Here is a 10,492-nt window from a genome sequence, read left to right on the forward strand (position 1 = left end):
TCGCTAGATTCTTTCGTGGCACAAGATGGGAATCTAGTGGAATAGTAATACAATCTATTTTCCCTGTGTCCTAAAGGTACGAGAATACTTGCATACTGCATAAACATTAACAACATTCCCCTGATAAGACAGTCATCCCCCAGTAAGATGTTTCTAAGAACCACTAAGACTAATTCTTTAAATCTTCTGAATGTGTATTTACAGAAAAAACATTTTGGTAATAATGCAGAATGCGAGCTTCTGGCAGTACTGAGATTGCTGATTGAATCTGTGATAAGATTTATACTTTTATCTACAAGGACAATGTTGGTAATAAAAGCAGTTGCTAGCTTGGACACAAGTGTCTGGGTAAGCCAAGATATGTTGCAATGGTAAGAAACATTCCTGGTAGACTAGCACACCCGACGAGGCGCCTTTGTGAACACATCAAATTGCAGTGGGTCAATGCTGGGACGTGCCTGGCCGCAGGAGGGAGCTTGTGGCCATGAAGACAGCAGCACCCTTGCTTCTCTCTACTTGAAATTGTCTTATTCAAGCTCTGCGAGTCAGATGACTTTGGCCATGGTCACCGGGAAGGTGAACACCTTTAAGGTCACTCGATATATGTTCATTAAGGAGGCCTTGGCATCCTCTCGACTACATGATGGCGCCTCTGAATCCACTATTACGAGGGTTTAGGTGATGTCGTCGTGTTCACTCGTGACCGAGGCTGTAGAACTCTTAGAGGGTTACAACAAGAGCTTGGGCAGGTCTGCTGGGCTGGTAGTAAGGGCGTCGGGTGATTGAGGCGGGGCGTGGCGGCGTGGGCGCACAAAGGGCGTCCTTGAGTCTCCTCCCAAGCCAGCAGCAGCAGCAGGGACGGCGCTGCGAGTGTAACAAAGACCTATTTACTGTAGTATACTACTGGTAGATGGATGTCCATGTAGGCGTGTGGTCACCATGATAGCACTGGGCCACACGAGGCCACACCACCACCTTGGGGAAAGTCTTGAAGCATCTCACTTAGCCTGGGCCTACTGGCCACATCAGCGGATGGGCTGCTGGCCTCAACCAGCCAGCCATACACCCTCCCATCAAATTGCACCCACTTTCACTCGCTATTTTCTGAGTGTAAACACTACGGGGTTAAACAATTATCACTCAGCTCCTTGTAGAAGAGAAAGGAACGCATGAAACAACTACCTTGGCATAAACTTAATGATTGAAGCAAGAGAAAGACGAGAGGAGTCAAGTGTAGGCAGCAAAGCCCTTCCCAACACAGCGCTAGAGAGAGACTGGTGCTAGCTACACCTGCTATTTTCAGCGAGAGCGACACGGCGCATGCGCACACTGTTCTGACTCAGCTTCCCAGGGACGTAACATACAGCCTCTGCATGCTTTGCCCCGCTACAGTCTGGCCAACTTGACCCAAGCACATATACCAGTGAAGGTGCAGCAGGGTGAGGGTGGGTAGGTTAAGACAGGTGTTGAGAGGAAACAGCATGAGTCGTCCACCAGTGCCCAGTCAACCAGGCTCTACATGGAGGACGCGCCGCGGAATGGGGGGATATATCGATCAAGGTTTAAAGCAGCACGACTCCATCTCCTCCTCCTCGTCGTCCTCCTCCTCCTGCTGGTGCCTGGCGCATTGCGAGACGCTTGTTTGCCTGCCTGCTTACTCCTTCCTGGCCTACTGCCTACCACCTGCTGTGTCTACCTCCCGCTCTACATTATTAATTAACCACGTCTTCATACCTTCAAGAGGTGTCTTCATGCCATCGCAACACTCTTGATTCAAGGCATTACCACTACCCTTCACCTGTCTTGAGTTCTTCCTTCTTTACATATCTCAGCAGTTGGAACCTGTCACTAATAAAATACATGATTTATATCTTTCCTGCATTTTTTCGTGTCCTGTACTGAGGTGATTTTCATGCTTGTAGTTAAATGGTTCAGAGAACCGACAAGCTGATAAATTAGACACCTGTGCAACACTTGCGTATCTTTATTGTGGAAACGTTTCGCTACAAAGTGGTTTCATCAATCCTATACAAAGAAGAATGGTGAAGATCAGAAGGAGTTTGAGGTGATCAATCCCTCAGCCTGTAGTCGATGTAATCAGTCTATCAATCTTGATGAAGTCACTGTGTGGCGAAACGTTTCCTCAACAGATACACCCAAGTGTTGCACATGTGTCTAATTTATCGACTTTCATGTTGAATTTTGGTATCATCTGCAAATTATGATAGATAAAAACACTCGCCATAGTAACTATGTCCGCTATATAAACAAGAAACAGTAAAAGCACCAGGACCGTGCCCTGAGGGACTCACCTTTTGACTTTGCTAATGCTGGATTTTGTTCTGTTAACTCCTCCTCCTCTGTTCTCTGTCATAAAATTGAAAAATCCATTTGCCTATTTTCCTCGTAATACCAAACACCCTCAATTTATGTGCAATGACTACCTGTTATACCTTTGACGAGTTTCGAGGGTCTTTCTACTCCCGGAGCCCGGCCATAGGCTAGGCTCGTCTGGTGCTAGCCTGGTCAATCAGGCTGTTGCTACTGGAGACCCGCTGCCCCAGATATCCATCACGGCCTGGTCGATTGCTGAAATGGGAGTGAGTAGTTGACGTGACCCAACTGGCCCGAAATAAATGTTTGCTGTGCTTCTTGTGTTGATGTGGATGCCTAATTTTTCCTTGATCCATTGGATGTATCCAAGATATTGAACCACACTTCACGTTTTTCAAGCGCGTCTGTGAAATCCATGTAAACTACATTCATATTTTGGTTTTGCTTCCCATGTCTGCGTAATTGTCATAATGGTTTAGTAGCTATGACAATTATCATCACCATGGGGGAGCGCTAAGCCCGCAGGATTATGCAGCACGTGTGGGGAGGGGGGATAGAAGGTATTCAGGCTCTAATCAGGGAACCGGAGCACAGATCCAATTCCCCAGATCAAGAGCCCCTCACCAGCGTCAAGGAACCTTCCTTGAGGGATAGTAGCTGTGACAAGCATGATCTTCCTGCTCCAAATCCATGCTGGTTTGGGTTGTGTGGGTTATGCTGTTCCACAAAGTTTGAAATTTGATGTCTCATCTTCCTTTCAAAGACTATTATGATGTGCGATGTATAATTTTCAACAATTAAAGGCCTTTAGGATATTTCACCTACATCTGAACTCTACCTACAAAGAATACCGAGTGTTCAAGCTAGTGTTGTGTTGTACGTCTTTATAAATACGGAATTCCAGTTATCTAGTGCAGGTGCTGCATGAGGGAACATCGTTTCTAGTTCTTTTTCGAATTCTTCAGGATTTTTACCTGTGTCAGTTATGTGATTGTGTGGCCTTCTCCATCTTGCTTTCATTTAACGTGTTACTGAACACTGATTTTTACTGATCTTTTAAAATTTAGCTTATTTCTTTTTTCATCAGTCAGTATATGAAGCTCCTGTGATTAATAGTTCAATTCAACACAGTTCTTAATTTTTATTTTGCAAATGTGTAGTAGTAGTTTGTGTTTCTAACAATATCCTTGACAGCTTTTTGCTTTCTTTTTGTTTCTTCAGTTTGATACAAAAGTTTAAGTTTTTGTTGCAACTCTTATCTCTCAGCAAATGTTATCTTTCCTTCGTTGTAACAGTTACATTTTAAGCAGTACGGAAACTGTTTTTCTGTATATGTGCATTCTTCTACGCACTCTTCCTCAGCAGTGTACATATTTTACACACACTCACCTTCTCCAGTGTTGAGGGTTCAGAATGTTCAAGATTGTTTACCAGAGTGCCCTATAGTTCTTTGTTTATTTTGCCCCCAATCAATTCACTGACCGATGAAATTATATTTCCCGAACATCCCTTTCTGGTATACTATTTATGGAGTTTTAAACCCCTGAATTTACACCTGCTTGTTTCTATGATAGCGTATATTACTTCACTGTTGTGCGTGAACATCAAATGCAGTGTATTTTCATTTCTAGCGGGTTCTGTGATCTGTGGGTTCAAAGCAAACTTTTCACAAAGCCCCATTAGCTAACGGGCTTCCAGGGACCATTTCTAGTATAACGCTGCGATTCAGCATATTCTGTTTCAAATTTGGGAGACTGAATTCTCCAAGGAGGGTAATATTTGGTGTAGGATAAATCAAGTTTTTAAGGCATCTATTCTGCTTATATGCAAAGCACCTCCTACCCAATAACACAGGAGTCACATTATCACATTGCTTACCTGTCCTCATCCCCATACAGCATGCTTCAGGTCACCATGCATCACACCTCACTCTCTGCCTATATATACTGTCTTTTTAACCTCTATTAGAAGTGATTAAGGTCCCAGGACCGAAACGTTTTCTAATAAATATGTCCTAGTGTTTGCTCACGTTTCTTTCTAAACCATGGACGTGTGTGAACATATCACCGGTCTCTCCAGTATTGGTAATGTGGACTGGTGACTGTTTGGTCCTGGTGTGTGACGACCTGATATGTTGTGCTGCCTTGTCACTTCTCTATGTATCCCCTGTTGTCTATTCTTGTATTTCTTTGCTGGTTCCTCTGGTATATTTCTTCCCCTAAAAACAGCTTGTACAATGTCTCCGGTTTCTTGGTACGCAATTTTATTCCGTTGTGTCCTCTTGGTATGGAACTTTGGGCAGCTCAGATCATAACATTTCTTGGTCGCTAATATCAGAGTGGAAATATCTATATTATTTATCAATGTGACATCAAAATTTTCTCAGCATATCAGAATACTTTATGATGTGTGATATTTACAATTTCTACCATATATACAAATTACTATGGCATAACATTATATAATCCCCCTCTTTTACAAGTTCCTGCTGCGCCCTCAGTGCCCACACTCAATGTACCCACACCCACGTAAGAGGAAGTGTAAGAGTTGAGCAGCATAAGGGAAGAGGTCAGATTGTGGGATTTACAGAGCGCTGAAACAAAGGCTCTGTGTATTATAACAATTATGTAAGTGACCCCATCTTCAGCAGGTAGAGGGGAAGGGTGACCCACCATCAGCAGGTAGAGGGGAAGGGTGACCCACCAGCAGCAGGTAGAGGGGAAGGGTGACCCACCAGCAGCAGGTAGAGGGGAAGGGTGACCCACCAGCAGCAGGTAGAGGGGAAGGGTGACCCACCATCAGCAGGTAGAGGGGAAGGGTGACCCACCATCAGCAGGTAGAGGGGAAGGGTGACCCACCATCAGCAGGTAGAGGGGAAGGGTGACCCACCATCAGCAGGTAGAGGGGATGGTAAACAAGATGAGCGAGGAGACAGCCATGGTACAGACGCAACTATATATCCCAGGTTTGACTGGCAAATAGTAAACACAAGTAGAGAGGGAGGGAAAGTTTGCCCAATTCTTTAATATTAACGACGTTTTGCTGTGTTACGCTTAATAACACTCAGCACAGAGTAAGCGTCGTCTCAATAAAGACTGCAAATTATCATGCAAATGACAGCCTACACTTATTGCTAAACTTCTGTCGATTTCATACCTCTGACAAACGAGGCGACTGACCTACGAGACAGTAGTCGAAGCAGTACAAGTCACCACAGCAAATGGTGTACCATAAACACTGTGCACATGCTGGTAACATAAGTACGGTGGGGTGTGTAGTTATCCTTTCCCATGTAAGACTTGCTCTGCTCCAGTGATCATCCTCAGCCACGAATACAATGTGGCCATTATTATACTGTTATTATTATTACTATTATATGAAGCTCTAAAATAGGTAGGTAATAATACCTAGGAAAAGGAGTGTTCCTCTGGTTCCTTCGTTCAAGAGCTACTGAAAGAACTTGTTTACGTAGTGTAGTGTGGTGTGACAGGGTGATAAAACAAGTGTCATTAACACCACAGTGTTGTAAAAGTACCTGCCACCTTACACCAGACCACCCGACTACAATTACCTACAATACCTGGAGCTCTACAGAGAGAAGAGCTCAATTACCTACAATACCTGGAGCTCTACAGAGAGAAGAGCTCAATTACCTACAATACCTGGAGCTCTACAGAGAGAAGAGCTCAGCCGGTACATGACATACCAGTCAGCTACAGGACGAGTGGCCAGGTAAATAAACTCGCACCTTGGCACAAAATCTTTACATAAGTGTTGTGTAAATCTCAAATCACAAGAGACGAAATATGATACGCCAACGACCGATTTCAAGAGTTTCCCTACTCCCGCTTATCTGGTGCCCGCCAAGTCAATCAGGCTGTTGGTGTTGGCGGCCCGCTAACCCACTTATCTATCACAGTCTGGTTGAATTGGCACCTGCTGGATTCAGTGAGTAGTAAAATTAGACAAGACTGAAGAAAACCTCATTGAATATTATAATGGTTTAATATCTGTCAGAGATTTTCTTCCCGCGCTGTGACCATTATGATGACCTGCATTAACCTTATATATGATGTCTTACACTAAACTATTACACTCACGTTTTCCTACCACCTCTAAGACGGGGAGAGAGAGAGTGTACTTGCCTATTTATGGTTACAAAGGTCGATTCGAGGCTCCTCGTGTGTGTGGTGTGTGTGTGTGTGTGTGTGTGTTGTGTGTGTGTTGTGTGTGTGTGTTGTGTGTGGTGTGTGTGTGGTGTGTGTGTGGTGTGTGTGTGGTGTGTGTGGTGTGTGTGTGGTGTGTGTGTGTGTGTGTGTGTGGTGTGTGTGGTGTGTGTGTGGTGTGTGGTGTGTGTGGTGTGTGGTGTGTGTGGTGTGTGTGGTGTGTGTGTGTGTGTGTGTGTGGTGTGTGTGTGTGTGTGTGTGGTGTGTGTGTGTGTGGTGTGTGTGTGTGTGGTGTGTGTGTGTGGGGTGTGTGTGTGTGGGGTGTGTGTGTGTGGGGTGTGTGTGTGTGGGGTGTGTGTGTGTGGGGTGTGTGTGTGTGGGGTGTGTGTGTGTGGGGTGTGTGTGTGTGGGTGTGTGAGTGTGGGTGTGTGAGTGTGGGGTGTGTGTGTGTGTGTGGGGTGTGTGTGTGTGGGGTGTGTGTGTGTGGGGTGTGTGTGTGTGGGGTGTGTGTGTGTGGTGTGTGTGTGTGGGGTGTGTGTGTGTGGGGTGTGTGTGTGTGGGGTGTGTGTGTGTGGGGTGTGTGTGTGTGGGGTGTGTGTGTGTGGGGTGTGTGTGTGTGTGGTGTGTGTGTGGGGTGTGTGTGTGGTGTGTGTGTGTGGGGTGTGTGTGTGTGTGTGTGTGTGTGTGGGGCGTGTGTTGTGTGTGGGGTGTGTGTGGTGTGTGTGTGAGGGGTGTGTGGTGTGTGTGTGGTGTGTGTGTGTGGTGTGTGTGTGTGTGTGGTGTGTGTGTGTGGTGTGTGTGGTGTGTGTGTGTGTGTGTGTGTGTGTGTGTGTGGTGTGTGTGTATGTGTGTATGTATATGTGTATGTATATGTGTATGTATATGTGTATGTATATGTGTATATGTGTATGTGTGTATGTGTGTATGTGTATGTGTGTATGTATATGTGTATGTATGTGTGTGTGTGTTAATGCCATGTTATATATTGTCTTCACTTATCAGGTGGCTCATCAGTAACTAGAACTGACCAAATTAGTTCCTGAACAGACTGCTGGATTGAGAGCTACTAGCACCAACAGTCTCATCGATTAGACCATCAAACTGGAGACCTGGTCTGGGACCTGACTGCTGGTAAGGACCGTAATTCCTGAAATCAACTAGAGGTAATGTACCTCACCTATTAAGTGGAATCATGAAGCAAGTGTTGAGGACGTGTGTGTGTGTATGTGATGCCCCTCCCCCAGGGTATCACAGGAAGGTAACAGACAAGTGATACAACGAACTATACAATATTCTCACTCGCCTGCATTTTTCTCTCCTCCAGCAATCAGTTCCTACTCAGTATTCTGACTCTTCACTCAGTCGTTCCTTACAACTTTCCCTAAGCTTACAGACTATCTGGCTTGGGATACTGCGAGAAAGATGCACAGTACCTCGAAAACTTTGGGACTCAGGTGAGTTTCTGTGTGGCGATTAGCGGATGGAGGATGGAGCCTTCACTATTCCTTGTGTTGACTGACCCAATAACACAATAATAGTGTGTCATGCTCAGTGATGTACCTTCCCTCTCCCTGATCGTAAGAAGCCACCAATACTCTTACAACTTTACCAGCTGTATTTTGCAAATGTGAAATAATTTTGTTCTTAATATTTCTTGAACATCTTCCTGGATTTCCATTACGTCTGATACAAGTATTGTAGTTGGGTTATCTCTTATTTATGACGTCTGCATATTTTTTTAAAGCAGTTTAAAATATTATTATGAGTGTTGGAAGGTAGCCGTCGCAATTAAGTTGACATACACAACTACGAGCACATGATGACGTTTTGGTCCAAGTTGGACCAGTAACTAGTCACAGGTCCTCACAAGTTTCATTCTCCTACGTGCGGGTAATTTGTGTATTGTTCCAGTCATGTAATTGTGACCTTTTATTCTATAAGGGTAACATGTAAGTAGTTGATAACATCTTTCCTTGTGTAACGTCTTGTACGTTCTGTGTCTGCGCTCGCTCTCTCTCTCTCTCTCTCAGTTCCTCGACAAGTGCCTCTTGTTTCCATGCACTTCCACGTAGTTTCATTGCTAAAATACAGTTCTCTTTTGTTCTACTCCAAAATTTGAGTTAAACATGTCCTTGAGAAAACAACTGGTGTAGTATTTCCTAGGCTCTCTGGGTAGTTTTCGGTATTCAATACCAACTCAATGAATACCGGGGCAGTTGCCAAAGGCAATTTATAAACGAGAATAATTACCATTTTCTTTCTATGTGATTTTCATGACCCTCCGCCCAGGTAATGACAGTGCCAAGCTAGCTGATCAAGGTAGTTTTTTTTAACGAGATTATGCACACCCACATTCTATAAAAGCTACATTGTGAAACATAAGCTAGCTGTTTCCCCTCTCCAATGCTATTACACACGATGGGTTGTATACATATTACACAAGGAAAATAAATGGGCCAATTTGAACTGGGAGACTTGAGTATGGTGATGAGGACATTGTTAAATATTATGCGACCTGTGTACCTTAACTTGAGAACTGATATTTCCCAAGGTAATTTATCTCCCAAATACAGTTAATAAAATTTATGACACCATTATCACAAGGCGAGACAAATAAATTGAAAGAGAGAGAAGGTAAAATGGAAAGTAACGACAGTAATAAAGGGAGATAATAGAAAACAGCCACACTAATAAGACTAGAGACGGTGAGACAAACAATGTATGTAATGAGTAGGAGGAAGAGATGATAGTGATGGTGTCATGTAGCTAGAAATATAACTCCGTCTCAGAGCTGAGGCCACCACCACATGACAACCAAACCTCGTCTCTCCTTACCTGCAACACAGGTGGGACAGGGGGTCCCCCCCCCACACACAAGGGGCTACAACTGGAAGTTGAAAACTTAGATGAGTCACAGGGGTGTTAGGAAGTATTTCTTGTCACAGGGTTGTCAGGAAGTAGACAGGATCTATACATAGCTTTAAGAGATACGATAAAGCTCATGGAGCAGGGAAAGAGTGGACCTAATAGCGACCGGCGAAGCGGCGGGGCCAGAAGCTGTGAATCGACCCCAGCAACCACAACTAGGTGAGCGCACACACGCAGGTGGGACTTGGAATGCCACCCACACACATCCTCATTCACACACTCCTTAAACTCTGGTGTGTTCACCTGTTAAAGATTTCTGGGATCATGTCCCCCACAGTAGGGTTTCAAATCAGTCCTCCCTCATAAGTCAGACGTAGTGCTCGCTCTTTAAACACTTACATAATCATTTAAAATCTGTATTTTCCTTAGCGCTGGCAAGAAGTATATAAATTTACAACAAAAAATACTAGGACTGCTATGGAAAACTTAAGAAAATAAAGGCCCCCCCCCCCGAGTGTCATCCAGGAAAAATTTTACGAGTTGTAGATCTTGGTAGGCATGCACACTGCGGCCCCGTCTAGGTGACTGTGTCGCCGGTCATGATCCCGGGTACCATCAACAGGTGCGGCACCACAAAGAAACCAGGACAGAGAAGCCTGGGCATAAAGACATCTAATACAAGTGGCTGGCGTGGGTTGGCTTAACAGTTAACAGTGGCTGACGTGGGCTGGCTAGTGAGGGACGTGGGATGGTTTAGAGTGGAACAAGGCAATAAACAAGGCAGCCTGCCACTCTTCACATGACCAGTTTCCAGAATTCTGTTACTCTCGTACCCCTGCCTGAGGTTACACTTTATTATTAACTGGTTAACCAGGCTGTTGGTGCCAGTGTCGCGTAGGCCTACATATCTATCACAGCCTGGCTAATCAGATGAGAGCGAGAGAGATGGAAAAAATAAGACAATACAACACCTTAAATCTATGACAAATAATTACGTGACTACAAAGACAATACCATAGTGAAAAAGATAACGGAAGGAAAACACCTGTGCGATTTCCTGTGTTCTTACACACGCACACACACAGGATCCATACATAGCTTTAAGCAGAGGTATGATAAAGCTC

At 44.6% G+C, this 10,492-nt stretch overlaps 1 protein-coding gene across 1 annotated transcript in view; it reads right to left on the minus strand.

Annotated features, from left to right (window-relative positions):
* Window positions 1–1,269, minus strand: part of drn (doctor no) — a gene marked incomplete in the record, with an annotated part of 143,910 nt that extends 142,641 nt beyond the window's left edge. The window contains 1 exon segment of the mRNA XM_070083977.1: window positions 1,180–1,269.
* Window positions 1,270–10,492: the final 9,223 nt, after the last annotated feature.

This window comes from Cherax quadricarinatus, chromosome 1 (assembly GCF_038502225.1).
Source record: "Cherax quadricarinatus isolate ZL_2023a chromosome 1, ASM3850222v1, whole genome shotgun sequence".
Taxonomy (NCBI): Eukaryota; Metazoa; Arthropoda; class Malacostraca; order Decapoda; family Parastacidae; genus Cherax; species Cherax quadricarinatus.